This window comes from Perognathus longimembris, chromosome 1 (genome assembly GCF_023159225.1).
Source record: "Perognathus longimembris pacificus isolate PPM17 chromosome 1, ASM2315922v1, whole genome shotgun sequence".
NCBI lineage: Eukaryota > Metazoa > Chordata > Mammalia > Rodentia > Heteromyidae > Perognathus > Perognathus longimembris.
Window position 1 is genome coordinate 86,425,112 of NC_063161.1, and position 12,364 is coordinate 86,437,475.

Consider the following 12,364-nt stretch of genomic DNA (forward strand, 5'->3'; position numbering starts at 1 on the left):
TCAGATTTTAGGAACAGAAGAACGGGATCATTGTGTATAGAATAACAACAAAATTATACACTTACTTTCTCTCCCTATGTCTATGAGAGAAATAATTGAATACCAAATTTCTAACTTAGTTCCCAGAAAGAAAGGGATGCCTACAGGCCAGATTATAGGGCACCCAGGAAGGAAGGAGGAAGAAAAGTTTCTTCCTCTAGCTTCATTTGCATCAATTACTGCTTTTGAGTTTGGTCTTCAGCTCTTATTTCGACTTTTTTTTCTTTTTCAATTTTGTGCTGAGAGGTTCTTCTGCTTTTGGTTTGGATTTTTAGTTAAAATTGTATTGGGCTCTTCTTTTGTTATTCCTAAGATTGGAAAGATAGTACTTTAGCTGATAGTGTGCCTGAGTCTCAGAAAAAAAAAACATCTTGTTCCCATAGGTGCCAGGATGCTTTCTTCTGGCTCTGCACTGCGCACACTTGTAAGGCTGTGAGTTCTCACTACCTCCTCCTCCTTGGGCTCCCCCATCCCCTCAAGTCTGGAAAGTAAGGGGTTGGGGAACTGGGTCTAGAGAAGGAGCAAGTGACTCATTGTGCCATAAGAGGGCTTGTGTAGAGAAAGTGGGTGTGGCAGTTGATCTTTTCTGTTTACAAGTGAGGTGAAACTAGTGTCTCCACCAGGGTGTTAGGAAAATGTAAACATTGCTGCACACTTTGCTCTTTCTTTGAGTCATCTTTCAGTTGTAACTTAGTTTGGGTACAGCTAACTAAGAAAGAATAATAATACTTTTTGGAATGAATGCCAGTCTTTGGTGGCTCATTCCTGTAGTTCTAATCATTCAGAAGGCTAAAATCTGGGGATCTTACCTCAAGCTAGTCTGGGCAGGAAAGCCCATGAAATTCTCATCTCCAGTTAACTCAGCAAAAAGCTGGAAGTAGAACTGTGGTCTTGAGCAAAATAAGCAAATGGACAATGTCTAGGTCCTGGGTTCAGATCCCAGTACTGGCACTCCAAAACAAAAAAATCATAAAGCAATTTTAGGAATGAGACAGGATGAGTCCCCTTCATATTCAACACTGTACGTAATTGTGTACATAGGATCTTTTCATAGTTATCCAGTATAGCAGCAGATGGTTAGCCTTTAAATGATTATTGGTCTTTTTTATTTTTAAAGATCCATTTATCAATCAGGACTTAATATGGAATTATTCTTATCACTGTGCCTTTCCAAACATTCAGAAGTTATTATTTTTAATGGGCACCAGTGTCACCTGGTAGACTTGTGTCCTAAGCCCCGCCTTTTGACGTGAGATTAGCAAGTACAATATTTGCTTTCCTGAACTTGTCCAAGTAGAAAAGAACTCCACTTGAGTTGATTCATAGGATCCGTACCATGGCAACCATTTGCTGTTTTGGTAAATTGGATTGCTTTTACCCCGTTTCCTGATGTAGCTATCAATCGACCTATCCTTCCATCCAAATGTGATAAAAAGTCTTCTGTTGTTGATAATGCTCCCATTATTTCAGCTACATTAGTTCTGCAAACTTTATGGAGTGTCACCTCTATGACAGATTCTTAGGTATGGCTCTAGGTTCTTGGGGACAAAGATAAAGATAAGATAAATTACAGAGTATAGGGAAAACATTTCTCAAAAGTATCACTAAAGAATCAAGGCAAGAGGGTTATTTGCAAGAATCTGCATTATTGTGGACTGCTTTAACTGAAAGTTTTTTTTTCTGTATGCAATACTGGAGCTTGATTTTAGAACCTTGTTCTTACTAGATAGGTGCTCTATTCTGTCTATAGCCCCTTTTGCTTCAATGTTTTCTTTTTGTGTTTGTTTTTTTCTTTTTTCTTCAAATAAGGTCTTGGCATTTATCCCCTGGTGGTTCTGGATTATGACATTCTTTAAGCTACCCACTCATAGCTGGGGTGATAGGCACATGCCACTGAAACTAGCTTTTTATTGGTTGAGACGAGGTCTCAGGAATTTCTTTTTCTTTTTTTGTTCAAGATGGGATCCTAGAAACTTTTTGACCTGATTGAGCTAGAAATCTTGATGGTGAAATTTCTACCTCTGAGTAGCTGGGATTACAGATATGAGTCACGTCATTGGTCCTTGAGTTCATTTTATTAAATGTTAGTGATTGTGTGTGCACTCGAGAGTGAGAGCGAGAGCGAGAGAGCAAGAGAGTGAGAGAGAGTGACCTGGGTGCTGTCCCTTAACTTTTTCACTCAAGGCTAGGACTTGACTACTTGAACCACAGTTCCACTTGTACCTTTTTGCTCTTTAAATGGAGATAAGAGTCTCATGGACTTAATCCTGCCTTAGCTGGCTTCCAAATACAGTCCTCTAGAACTCATCCTCCTGAGTAAGTGGGATGATAAGCATAATCTTAATGATGGTCAGGGCTTATATTAATATAAAATATTGTGTCTTCTTCGGAGGGGAAAGTCATCTAAGAAAGTGTGCCACTCTATCTTGTGGCTTTGTTCCCCACTTGACACTGTCTTATCTAGTTCTTGGCCCCATGCCTATCCAGTTTGAGAAGAGTGGTTGGTAGATTTGAGATTTCATTTCTTTCATGGCCAGTAATGTTGAACTCATGTGTCTCTTGGCCATTCTCGTTTCCTCTTCAGAGAAGTCTCTAAGTCTTTAGCCCACTTATTAATGGGGCAGTTATTTCTTTGAGGATTTGTTTGGGGGAACTTAATTTTTTGAGTTCTAAGTATCTTTTAGATATGAGGCCCTTGTCTGTTGTGTGGCCAGTGAAAATCTTCTCCCAGTTTATGGGCTTTCTGTTTATCTTGCAAGCTATGTCCTTTGCCATGCAGAAACTCTGTAGTTTGATGCAATCCCATTTTCCAACTTTTCTTTGATTTGTTGTGTTTCTAGGTCTTTATTACTTTTTGACCCATGCCAAGAAGCCCCAGTGTTTCTCCTATTCCTTCCTGCAATGTTTTCAGGGTATCGACTTTTACCTTGGGGTCCTTGATCTATTTAGAATTGATTCTGGTGCAGGGTGATATATAAAGACCTAGCTTCAGTTTCTTACAGGTGTTGAGTCAAAATGTGTATTTTTATGCACATGAACTGTAATATCTGATTCTCTACCAAGAAAATATTTATTCTAGCCTTGAATCCTGAGAGTGTGATGCACTCCAGTCTTGGATGTGGTTTAAGGGATGTGGGTTTTACCACAGGCTTTCTGGGGGTGTCTGTGTCTTTTCTGGATCTGAACCACGAACCAGTGTTATACCCTCTCCTCTTACATTATAGATATATATTTATTATAGCTATTGTTATAGCTATTACATTACTTTAGCTATTATAGATATCTATAGATAGATAGATAGATAGATAGATAGATAGATAGATAGATAGATAGATAGATAGAGACATGGGCAGGAACGCAGGAACATATATTTCTTTGGTCTTTTAAACTGTTTCTGTTCTGTTCTTACTCTGCTTAACATATCTTTTACCACAGTTATGTGTATCATTGCTCTGCTGAATGAGAGAAGCTGTTAAAAACCACAGCTCTGCTTTCACCTATTGACCTCCTGAGGTCTTGCATCTCGGGTGTATAGCTTAGGTTTTATAGTGTCTACTTGCTGGTAGTGGTCATTTGGGGTTCTGGTATTTGACTGCTATCTGTTCTGGCTGTATGGGTGGTAGCCTTACTCTGACCCTCAGATCTCACTGACTGTCCAGAGTTTTACTCTCAGAATTTGAAGAGGGGTGATTTACCTTGTTCTTATAGTTCAGTCAAAAAAGAAATAGGCTTCAAATTAAGTATCTTTGAGACTTTAGTCTATAAGAACTACAGATTCTTCTCTAGGTTTTCTTTGAATGTGAACTTTTCTCCCAAATTATACCTCAAATTCATGGTTCTACTTGTCTTCTTACTTTGAGCATTTGAAACCTTTACTTTTACCTTCCTTTTAGCCTGGATTCATTTTTTTCCATTAGCTATATCCTGCTGTTCTGCTTTGAACAGAAGTTTGGAAGATAGATGGATGAAAGGTGCACATTTTTTTGGTCCACTGTTGAGCTTGAACTCAGGACCTAGGTGCTGTCCCTGAGCTCTTATTTTGCGAGCACTCTACCACTTTGAGCCACAGCTCCATTTCTTGTTTTCTGGTGGTTAATTGAAGAGAAGAGTCTCATGGAACTTCCTGCTCAGACTGGCTTTGAACCGTGATCCTCAGATCTCAGCCTCCTGAGTAGGTAGGATTACAAGTGTGAACCCTCAGTGCCTGGCTTGAAAGGTTGGAGATGTGTTTCTATTTTCTAGCATTAGAGGATATATGCTATCTCCATCACTGCATCACACATAATTGTGTACAATATAGGTGGCATTTGAGTACAGGAGGTAATTGGAATGACGAAATGGTACAAGATAACTTATCTTGGGTTCAGACTGCTTCTTTCTACTGTACTAGCTTTGCATCAGGTTATAAAATGGGAAATAAACACTAACTCCCAAGAGGAAATTGTGATGGTGAAAATGTCTCTGACGTCTAGCATTTCCTAGGAATCATTTTCTTGGACAAGTTCATTGCTTCATCTTGTAAGCATTCAGGCCTTCTAAGTGAAAGTTTCTTATAATCTCTTGATTATAAAAGTAGAAAAGTGAATTTTAACCCTTTGTCTATATGCCCTATAAAAACAAGATAGCTGATTGGATGCTACTATCAGATTTATCTAATTTTTTTCTCTGATTCACTCTTGAGATTGTCTTTGACATAGAACTCAATGTAGACCTGACCTAGACCTCAATCTTTATAAATACCCAGGAGTCCATGGTACCTGAAAGACTTAGGATGCAGAATAACAAGTAGGACGATTATGCTATCCTGGCATACCAGAACTTGGACACTCCATATCTATGTCTGTTCTCAAATCAGGGGCCACAGACACTTCAGAATGCTGGTGTATGTTGGAGGGTTTTTGATTTGATAATAACCTAAGACAAATTAGTAGGAGCACATTCTCAATTCACTTTATGACTTCTGCATTTCAGTTTTGCTTACGCAGTTTCCAAACTTGTCTTTGTGTTTGCATGGCATTATGTGTGTTGTCACAGGCTAAGAAGGATGACACGAAGGAGATCTTGATGCCTTCTCATAAACTGAAGGTGACTTATAGCACAAAGTGTTGGATTTTCTGTGGTATCAGTAGAAAAGTGATGAGAAGAATGGGTTTTGTTTATGGCAGTGTGCTTGAGAAAGTCACTTACAAGCTACTAGTACCACCCTGACATTGTCATGGTAATTTCACTTCAGTAAAATTGCATCTTCTGTCAGGTTAGGTAGACACAGCTAATTCTGATTGTGCTGATTTTTATAAATGTGTATTGGCTACACAGCATGAAGAGTTTGTCTCTAATTTGCATTTGTTCATTGAGAAGAAATGTGATAGCAAATTAAGCCAACTCTGGAATGTTAGGAGAGACTTCCTTTCATAAAGTCTACATGTTAATCAGGCATAAAAGATACTCTTCTAAAGGGAATTGAAATCTTCAAAACTGTATAGATTTGACATTTGTACACTTTTTTGTCCATCTGGATTATCGCCATCAATTAAATTGTGGAACACGTTTGTCTTTAATTACCAAGTCATAAAGAAAGCATCTCTTCTTTTCTCCCAGAAAGAAACTCTTGTTTCATTTGCGGGTTTTTACAGATTGATTCATTAATTTCCTCACTTAACTTTGTGTGTGTGTGTGTGTGTGTGTGTGTGTGTGTGTGTGTCTGCTATTAACCTGGTATTGTACCAGACATTGAGTCCTTAAAATCAGTATCTTGTGAAGGGTCAAAATTTGAGCCTTGTGTCAGTGGTTCATGACTGTCATCATACCTACTCAGGAGGCTGAGATCTGAGGATTGCAGTTCAAAGCCAGCCCAGGCAGGAAAGTCCATGAGATTCTTATCTCCAATGAATCACATAAAAAGCCAAAGTGATGCTGCAACTCAAATGGTAGAGTGCTAGCCTTGAGCAAAAGGTACTTAAGGACAGCACCTAGGCTCAGAATTCAAGGTCTAGGACCGACAAACAAACACACAAAAAGAAAGAAATATGAAAAGGGGAAAAAAGTTGCCTGGGCATTTTCTCTCTATCCAGAAAGTTACAGTGCCAGCAAGGAGGTCAAGTGGGGGGAAATCACAAGAAGGCATGGCTTGGGATCCAGCACTTAGGGGTGATGAGGAAGCAGCCCAGATCAGCTGCTTTTAGAGTGCCTTTCTTCTTGTGAAAGAGAAGTGACACTTTCTCTCTTCTCTGATACAGTCACCATTCCCTATCTTCTTCTGGTGGCTGAAGATCTCCCTTGAGAGAATTTCAAGTGTCTCTCCCACTGTCACCACCTGTGGACTGCACTTGGTGCAACGGAGCTGGATGGGGCTCATGGAGCTGGAGGCAAGGAACAATTGCCCTGTGCCTGCGTTGGTGGCCAGGGAGAATCTCTGACTCAACACACAGTTCTGGTATTGCTCAGCTTGGGACAGCTTGCTGCCATGCAGGAGATTAAAGCACTGCTATCAACAATGTCGGATTTTAAGGAGGTATTTCTAAGTTTACATATGCTGAGGAGGTCCATTGGGGTGGCTAGGAAAGAGGGCATTTCCATTTTGCCACCTCTAATTCTTACCTGTGAATGTGTCCTGTGAACTCCTGCCAGGGATGGTCCTATTCTGAAGACCCATGTTGATATGAGTGTCTAGTTACAACCTGACTTAGAACTTGAGTGGAGCTGCTTTCCCCTTGCAGTTGTCTGTATCTTTACTGTTGGTTTTTTCTTAAGTGTTGACTGCCTTTGCAGAATTACTTTGACCAAGCTTAACAAGTGTTGTCAAATATTTTCTGCTCCTGGTTATGCTGCCTTCACAGACCCATCTTTAGGAAGCCAGCCCAAGGAAAAGTGCCAGATAGTATCTGAAAAATAAACTAAAAGCAAAGGGGATAGGGGTAAGCAAGTAGTAGAGCACTGGCCATGCAAGCAGCAGACCTCAGGTTCGATTCTTATCACCACTGAATCCATCAATCAATCCATTAGTGAGAAAGAAAATAAAATTTTGAGTTTTTGATGAGAATGCCCAATTTTGGTACCCCTTTTTGATCAATTTTAATGATACAATTGTGGGATAAGCTCGGGTAGCTATTTGATTATAATAGAACCTTTGACAAGATGTGTTTCAAATATTTGTATAGAAATCACAAAAAGCACAAAATGAGTTCCCCATGCTGGAGTCTGAATGCAATGGCAATAGTACAGAGGTGTGGCTGGTTGCCTGGAGCTCCAAGCAAAGGCTCTGGTCTCAGGGAGGAAGGCTTCAGGGAGGTTGGGGGCAGCATTCACTTGATGCTGACCTTGAGTAGCCATGACAGGCAGTGCCATTTTATACAACATGACAACAGTTACTTTATAATTCTGGCTTCTGTACTCAGGAATTGCAATCTTGTTCTGGGTTGAGGTGGAATAATTCCAGAACCCCCAGTTAGCATTTGTTTAGAAAGGCCATGTTTTAGAATATTCCTGTGTTGTGCTCTCTGATAGAGACTATTCACAAGCATGAGTTCTTGGGATGTAGAATACTTTTCTTATATTCCTCAGAGATCTGTGGCCTTGCACCTGCCTCCCACTGCAGCTTGGTTAGCTGGGGATGCAAATATATGAATGAATCACAGTGCGGGAAGCTCTCTTCTAATATAGTGGATGCATTCTGGGAAAACCAATATTCTGCAAACACACACAGAGCAGAGGAAAGAGCACAGAGGGATGGCACAGACCACTCCGTGTTATGTATAATTCTTTAACCATAAGACTCAAAGAAACAGAGACAATCCAGTTGAAACACCAGCACCATAAGTAAGTCATGTGAGATTCTTCACACTGAAAGCAAAACAGTCTGGAATATCTGAAGATAATAGAAAAAATGAAAGTAAATAGGGTTATTATTTTCCTATTTATTTTCCTTAGGTAAAGGGAGCGTGAGAGAAGGTGGTATGTATGGGTTGTGTCTGCTTAGTTATGGTGACAAGGATGCAGCATATAAAGATAAGGGATAACATAGAGAAAATAAGGGGACAGTTAGTGCCTACAGGGAAAGCATGGAACTAGCTCTGTTTCTTACTTCCCCCTGCCATCATCTGAATTCATGTCCCTGCATTGTGAGGCTGTGACCTGGAGACATTCAATGACATGCCTAGCAAAACACAGGAGTGTGTCATTTCTACGTTAGTGTCTCTCACTTAGGGATGGAGCTAACTGATGCCCCTGGAGCCTGAATTAGGTCAGAGAGGCCCTGACATTGGCGGAAGTCTAAAGCAAGGCACAGGCATACAGTATTTGGTATGTATGTATGTATGTATGTATGTATGTATGTATGTATGTATGTATTTTGCCTGGGCCTTGGACTCAGGCTCTGAGCACTGTCCCTGGCTTCTTTTTGCTCAAGGCTAGCACTCTGCCACTTGAGCCACAGCGCCACTTCTGGCCATTTTCTTTATATGTGGTGCTGGGGAATCGAACCCAGGGCCTCATGTATATGAGGCAGGCATTCTTGCCACTAGGCCATATCCCCAGCCTTAAATTCTTTTTTCTTTCTTTTTTTTTTTTGCCAGTCCTGGGGCTTGGACTCAGGGCCTGAGCACTGTCCCTGGCTTCTTTTTGCTCAAGGCTAGCACTCTGCCACTTGAGCCACAGCGCCACTTCTGGCCATTTTCTGTATATGTGGTGCTGGGGAATTGAACCCAGGGCCTCATGTATACAAGGCAAGCACTGTTGCCACTAGGCCATATCCCCAGCCCCGTTCTCAAATCTTTTGTCAGTGCTAACAATACCATTTTTATTGTCAAGCTTGTACATTAGCTTACATGTGATTAACTCCCATGGAAGTAAAATGTCTTCAGCCACTTACATTAGAGTTCTTCAGAGAAATATATCAATAATTGGTGTGTGTATACATACACAAGTAATACACACATATATATACTACATAGGGTAAGGTTGAGGGGGGGATGGTGGTTCATGTTAAGGGAATGACACATGATTGTACAGGCTGGTATGTTCAAAATATACAGGGGAAATGCCAGTATGGAGACCCAAGGAGCTGCTTACAGGGTGAAAGAAGACTGTTTGTGCTCATTTCTATCATCTCAGCACTGGGGGGGCAAAGACTTGGAGGACCAGCCCAGCAAAAAGTTTACAATGCCCAATCTTAACCAATAAAAATCTGAGCATGGTGGTATGTAACTGTTATTCTACCTACACGGGAAGTATAAATAGGAGTGTTAAAGTCTAGATTAGCCTTGCGAGAAGCAAAGGTCTATTTTTTTTTAAATGCTGGAGGCTTGTCTCAAATAATAGTACAGTATCTGCTTGTAAGCACAAATCCTGAAGTTCAAATTTCAGCACTGCTGAAAACAACAACTACAACAAAAATCACAAACAACCACAAAAAGCCACCAAGAAAGACCATCTGCTGCCTTTTACAGGATGGTCAGAGGGCAGTCTATTCTGTTAAGGCCTTAACTGTTGGAAAAAGTCCTGCCCACATATGGAAGGTAATCTGCTTCTCAGTGTCTCTGGATTGAAAGGCTAATGCTTCTCAGTGATGTCCATAGACGTTGAAACAAATAACTAGGTGCCATGGCTTTGCCTAGTTGACTATGAATAAAAGTAACAGTTACTAAGAAATTTTGACAGATAGCTTGGAGTTTCAGATCACTCTGTTGTGGGGGTCAGTTTAAAAAAATCAGAGAATTTAGCATAAAAATTTCAAATTATTTGTATGTGAAAAAAATCCATATATATATTCCCTTTTCCTCTTCCCCCACCTGCCCACCAACCCCCATGTTCCTTTAAATGAGTAAACACTCCCAAACTGTACCTAACTTCTGTGGCCACTTCAAAATTTGGAATATTCTTTCTCTGTCAAGAAAAACCTGGCTTACCTCTGTTTATGGCTCTGAGATGCCCTCCTGGGAGAAGAGGGCTTATATTTCTACCCAGGCATTTTCACCTAGCAAGCTCAGTTCAGAATACCTATAACTCCAAACTGAGCATCCCTCAGAGAAACTCCTTTGGCCGTGGATGTGGGCAGCTCTGACCATTTGGCAAGTCCTGCCAGCCCTCCCTATGACTATATGCTCCCAGGAAAACTAACTGCTTGCTGGCTTGCTTCCTTTCTTCATCTCCTTCCTTCTCTTTCCTTCCTTCTTTTCCTCCTTCCTTCTTTCTGTGAAAGAAAGACACTGTGCCAATAAGCCAAAGGTTGGAGTTTTAATGGGGAACATAAGAAACTCTACAGAACAAAAAAGAGTTCTTATTCTACTGCCCCTACTTACTATTTTTTTGTCTCTGAGTTGGTAATTGCTCTCAAGGATGTAATTTGAGAGGCATAGAGAGTCTCAAAAGTGTTATACCAGATATGGGTCTTAAAACACAGCCACAAGAGAGCTTCCAGATTGCTTATTCAGATCCCAGGAGCTCAGCAGGCACTGGTTTTAAATCACATATTTTCTCAGACTTTGCTGATCAAGGACTTCAGACATGCAGCCTTGGTTCCCCCAGGAGCTTCCCTGGAAATGCAGACCCCCGTCTTTCCATGTGCCTGCTGAAGAGTCAGCATCTAAATAAGATTCCTTGTATGTCTCCTGTGTGTTGAGCTCTCCTAAGATGAGTTTGAGATATAGATATATCACCTGGAATCACTGAGAAAGGTAGAAAAGACCCAGGAAGAGAAGATAGTTGAATAGAGGAAGAAAAGATGAACTTCATGGAAGTGGAGCAGTGATTCAAGTAGTAGGACACCAGCTTTGAATGAAAAAGCCAAGTTAGTGTGCGAGGCCCTGAGTTGAAACCCCACACACACATACCAACATGCACACACACAATCAACTTCACTGATTTCTAACTTTGTCCTTGGGTTGCTTCTGGTATATTGATATTTGGGTTTTGAAATATCCAGGAATATAGATGCGACTTGGTTCAAAGTGGCATTATTATGCTTTATTTGCCCATAGTGTTGCTTATAATCTTTAGAGTTATGTCATGACCATTTAATTGGTTACTATAGACATTCACAATTAATAATTCTGTGTATGATAATGTTTTTAACTAAGAACAACATTAAATGGTAAAATGTTATAAGCATATGAATTTCTGAAAAATGAGGGATGCTCTCTACTTTTTCTTATTTTTGGTTTTACAGTATGTAAATGTTGGCATATATAATGTCTGTTTGTTTGTTTGCTTTTTTGTTGTTTGGATGTGCTGGTCCTGGGGTCTGAACTCAATGGTTGGGTGATGTCCCTGAGTTTTTTTTTTTGCCCAAGGCCATCTTTCTACCACTTCCTCACTTGGTGATTAATAGCACATAAGAGTCTTGGGCTTTCTTGCCCAGCCTGGCTTTGAACTGTGATCCTCAGATCTCAGCCTCTCAGTAGCTAGGATTGCAGATGTGAACCACTAGTGCCTGGCTAACGTTTTGTACTCATGATGATACTGGTTGTGTGTAATTACTTCTTTCAAAGTCATTTTCTTGGTCAAATACTTTGACACATTCTCAACTTTTGTAAATGAGACGTGGCAAATAAAATGTATCTGTGACAATTCTTAGGAATGTTCCCCACATTTAGATGCTTCACAATTATAGAACACTTTATTCTGTTATGAAGTACAGATTCCATTAGCTTAAGATAGGGCACCCATCAAGAAAGGCTGGTGTTGTTAGTTGAGATGTCCGAGTTTCATGCTTAATGTTGTGCCTGAGTTCTCATCAGTTCTTCCAGTTCCTCTGCATCTTCCTATTTCCCAGTGTGGTTTACAATGAATCCCAATCCACTTCAGCTTCAAGAGCTGAAGATCGCATTTATAATTCCCTTTGCTGAGTGATGTGCGCTTTTCCAAGTGACTTTGAACAAGATGTAATAAAAACTTAGAGGACAAGTTTACCAATAACACAAGACTTTTTGGATCCTTTGCTGGGTAGTTCTTCAAAGATGCAAACAAAGCTTCCAAAATCCCATTAAGGAAAGAACATGTTTAATTTACATGCTTCTCCTGTTTATGGAACAGTATTTAACATGACAGTTGCAGCTTTTAGTCAGTTGGCATAATATCAAAAGTATTTGAATAAAATTATATACATCATAATCCCATGCACATTTCTATGCTTTCATTTGTGTCAGTTTTTTAAAATTAGACAAATTTATGGAGCATGGTACATGTACATAGTGTATGTAATGATCAAATCAAGATAGTTCACATTTCTCTATCATTATTTTTAAGTTTGATTAGCACATATTGTACTTTTTTATGGCATACAGTGTTATATTTAAATGATTGTATATAGTATGTATTGATTATCTTCTTA

At 40.0% G+C, this 12,364-nt stretch overlaps 1 protein-coding gene across 3 annotated transcripts in view; it reads left to right on the top strand.

Annotated features, from left to right (window-relative positions):
• The window catches only part of Rasef (RAS and EF-hand domain containing), a 270,973-nt gene that overhangs the window by 204,764 nt on the left and 53,845 nt on the right, over window positions 1-12,364 (top strand). The gene's annotated exons all lie outside the window — the stretch shown is intronic.